This window comes from Cicer arietinum, chromosome 6 (genome assembly GCF_000331145.2).
Source record: "Cicer arietinum cultivar CDC Frontier isolate Library 1 chromosome 6, Cicar.CDCFrontier_v2.0, whole genome shotgun sequence".
In the NCBI taxonomy this organism is placed as follows: domain Eukaryota; kingdom Viridiplantae; phylum Streptophyta; class Magnoliopsida; order Fabales; family Fabaceae; genus Cicer; species Cicer arietinum.
In genome coordinates, this window is record NC_021165.2 from 38751826 (window position 1) to 38756032 (window position 4207).

The 4207-nt window shown below is 33.2% G+C and overlaps 1 protein-coding gene across 1 annotated transcript in view; it reads right to left on the reverse strand.

Annotated features, from left to right (window-relative positions):
- Nucleotides 1-515: 515 nt before the first annotated feature.
- Nucleotides 516-4207, reverse strand: part of LOC101489727 (cationic amino acid transporter 6, chloroplastic-like) — a 23454-nt gene continuing 19762 nt past the window's right edge. The window contains exon 4 of the mRNA XM_073369701.1: nucleotides 516-2411. The gene's annotated coding sequence lies outside the window, so the exon portion shown is untranslated. The remainder of the gene's footprint in view (nucleotides 2412-4207) is intronic.

Genomic DNA, 4207 nt, shown 5'->3' on the forward strand with positions numbered 1-4207 from the left:
ACAATCTAAAATAAAATTTCATTCAGATTTATAATTGAAGAAAACCTTTGACCTATTAGAATCATGTTGGTTTTATACTTAGAGTTTTGATGATAACAAAAGTATTTATGAAATAATATGTTTGACTTCACAGAGTATAAAAAAAGATTCGTGTTTTTGAAGAAAATATAAAATAAGATTTGATTCATATTTATAATTGAAGAAATATATAATAAGATTTGATCCAGATTTATAATTGAAGAAAATCTAAAATAAGATTTATAATTGAAAAAAATTTAAAATAAAATTTGATTCAGATTTATAATTAAAGAAAATAAAAAATAAGATTTGATTCACAATTTTAATGAAGAAAATCAAAAATAAGATTTGATTCACATTTATAATTGAAGAAAATCAAAAATAAGATTTGATTCACGTTTATAATTGAAGAAAATCTTTGGACAAGTTGAAAAGAAGACATGGTCAAGATTTGAAGAACATAATCAAAATATTAACAATATTAATCTAAACAAAATACAAACATAATCAATCTTGAAGAACTGCTCAGATTGGATTCAGAAAATAAAGAACTGGCTAAATAACATATTATCAAAAATCATCTTGTTTAGAATTCAGAATTAAACAAGGATTAAATTGAAACCTTAATTTTATCTATCAATAGATTATCAAGGCTGAACAAGAAGATCATCGAAAAATTAGAAAATAGTAAAAGCATCTAAGTGTTTTCTAGTGTGAGAGTCATTGCTACAATCAGCTTGTTATAAGCAAACCAATTTGCTCCAAACTCTTGTAACCCATCCTGATATTGGATTTCGTGTTCCTCAAGCAATTATAATGTTTTCAAGTTGTGTTTAGAAGACTTGGATTGTAATGTCAAGGTGTTTGTGTTCCTCAAAAAGTTTGTAGGTGACAATTTGTTTTGAGAAGACTGACTTGTTGGTTCAAGTGTTGTGTAATTAAAATTTTGAATTAGTGGATTTAATCCTTCTAGGTCAGGTGACTGGTCGTAGCTGCAAAGTTGATGGTGAACCAGGATAAATTCTTGTGTCACTTTAGTTATGCAATTTTTGTTTAACTTCAGCTTCTGATCCCTTAACCCGATTGCTATTACTTTTATTCTAAGTAAGTCACCAAACTCGAACAAGTTTTAAATTAGCAAAAAGAATCCAACTTAGTCAAACACAATTCAAACTCCCTTGTCGTGTTTGCACCTTCAATTGGTATTAGAGCCCGATCTAAAGAATTAGAACTTTATATTGTTTGAACAAAGATCTAAGCATTCAATAATGTCTGGATTTGATTATGAAGCTGCTGGAGGAAACATCAAAAGGGCACATTTGTTTGATGGTCAACGGTTCAAAGAATTTGATAAGTGCACTAACAAAGAAACAACAAAAAACATCTATGACAATTTGGTTCTAACTTATGATGGAAGCTAACAAGTTCCATAAGCAAAGGCCAACCTCCTAGTTAGAAAGTATAAGCTATTCAAGATGGAAAATGATCAAGACATTCAAACAATGTTTTCCAGATTCTAGAACCTGATCTCAAGATTAAAGGTACTTGAGAAGAGTTATACTATTGTTGATCATGTAAAGAAAATTCTTAGGAGTCTACCAAGCAAGTGGGTACCTAAGATTACAACTATTCAAGAAGCTAAGGATCTCAATGCTCATAAATTGGAAGAACTGATTAGCTCCATCAGATCAAAAGAAATTTAGCTTGCATAGGATGAGCCCAAGAAGAAACAACCAACTTTGGCCTTGAAATCCAAGAAGAAGAAGATTTTGAAGGTAATAGTAGAATCTAAGAATAATGATTCAGATATTTCTCTGACGTTTAAATCTAGAAAAATTCAGAAGACAATGCACAATATAAATAAGTAATTTCGTAAAAGATAATCCAAACAGTCCAATAAAGGAAATGATGAAAAATACGATACGAAAAGAATTATTTGCTACGAATGCAATGTACCTAGATATGTCTAGTCTAAATGTACAAATCTAGAAAAAAGGAAACATTAGAGGAAAGATTCAGACCCGAGAAGACGGTTATGATGGCTACATGTGATGAATATGATGAATCCTGTAACGCCTAGTTACGTGAGTAAAAAAACTGAGGTAATAATGGAAAAAAAATTCAAAACTATATAAGAGAATAAGGTACTGTAATAAATAATGAATTGTTCGAAAGAAGTAATGTTATGAAATCTCAAAATAAATCCTTACAACTGAAAAATCATTAATATTTAAAATATCCAAAACTGGACAAATAATATCTAATCCCGAAATAAAGTACGATGTAGACATTATGTCTACTTATTCTTGATCTACTAACCTAATTAAACGAAGTCACTCTTCTCAAGGGAGGTAGGACTTCTCAACTCTCGACATCCCCAACGGTCTCAGTATCTGAAAACAACACTTTAATGAGATACTAAATCCCAGTGAATAATACACACAATTTTAAAACAAGTGTTGTTCTCAGCCGGAGCGGTAACCGGAAAAAAAAAACTATGATCCACATCTATCATAATCAGATAATTCCAATATACACATTTATTATGCAGAAAATAATCAATCAATTCAATGATGGAGATATATGTAAGACCCATAATTTTAAAGTATACTTTATGTATTTTTGTGTATTTTGGATTTTGGCTCGGAGGCGTTTTAGCCAAAGTTAATTATATTTTGGAGTTTATATGATCAAAAAGATATTTTGATGCCGATTAAAATTACTCGTCGATAAATAAATTAAATTAACTGTGGTGAATCTTTACGATGAATTTAATGCGTTACGGGTGAAATGGTAATTTAACAAATATCTAGATATTTTTGGATATTTGTTAAGTTATAATTTATATATTATATATGTATATATATATATATATGTTTGTTTGTTTGGAAAGAAAAGGAAAAGAAAAGAAAAGGATATAAAAAGGGAAGAAGGAAAAAGGAAGAAAGGAAAAGAAGGGAAAGAAAGAGAAAAGAAAGAAAAAAAACAAAATTCCATCTTCTTCCTCTATTAACTCACGCGCGACCATTCTCCCTCCTTCCTCCATTTTTCGTTTTCTTTGCTTCCTTTCTTCAAGATTAGAAACCCAAGGTTTGGTGAGTGTGAAAGAGAAGATTACTCAACTTAATTCTTCTTGTTTGATTCGAAAACGAAGAAAAACGGCGTTAGAGATTTTAAAACCGTCAAACATAAACCTCTCCGTTTCATCTAGATCCAAGAAGTGGAGAAGATCTTCGAAATGATTAACTGTCAATCAAAAGTGAAGGTCAACTATGCCACTTATATGCTACTAGGGGATGCTGAGTACTGGTGGAGGAGTGCAAGGTTATTGATGGGATCAGCTCACGAGGAGGTGAACTGGGAATCATTCAAAAGGAAGTTTTTAGACAAATACTTCCCGATGAGTACCAGGACTAAACTGGGTGATGATTTTCTAAAACTTCATCAGGGGAACATGACCGTGGGCGAATATGCGGCTAAGTTTGAATCGCTATCGAGGCATTTCAGGTTTTTCCGTGAAGAGATTGATGAACCATTCATGTGTCATCGTTTCCAAGACAGACTAAAGTATGAGATTCAAGACTCCGTCTTACCCTTGGGAATACAACGTTTCCAAGCGCTTGTAGAAAAATGTAGAGAAGTGGAGGATATGAAAAGTAAGAGGGCTAGTCGAGGAGGGAATTTTAATTCAGGAGGCCCTAGTCGAGTGAATTATCAGAACAAGGGAAAGCAAGTTGCTAAACCTTATAATCGACCACAAAATAACAACGGTGGGCAGAGTCACCCAGGGAACCAAAATTTCTGAAGACAGTTGGGACAAGTGTTTCGATGTTTCCGATGTGGAGAAGAGGGACATTATGCTAGTGCTTGTGCCTCTAATGTCCTCACCTGTTACAATTGTCGGAAGCCAGGGCACATGGCAAGGGATTGCACGGCTCCAAAGGTGGAACCAGTGGTGAATGTAGCTAGGGCTACTCGTCCTATCGCTAGAGGACGCGTTTATTGCGTGAGTGCTGAAGCTGGACACCCGTCTGGCAATATGATTCAACGTGACTGTGAGATTGCAGGTAACACTCTAACTGCACTTTTTGATTCGGGGGCAACCCATTCCTTCATTGCTATGGATTGTGTGAATCGCTTGAAGTTATCTGTGTCTGCTTTACCTTTTGATTTGGTTGTTTCCACACCT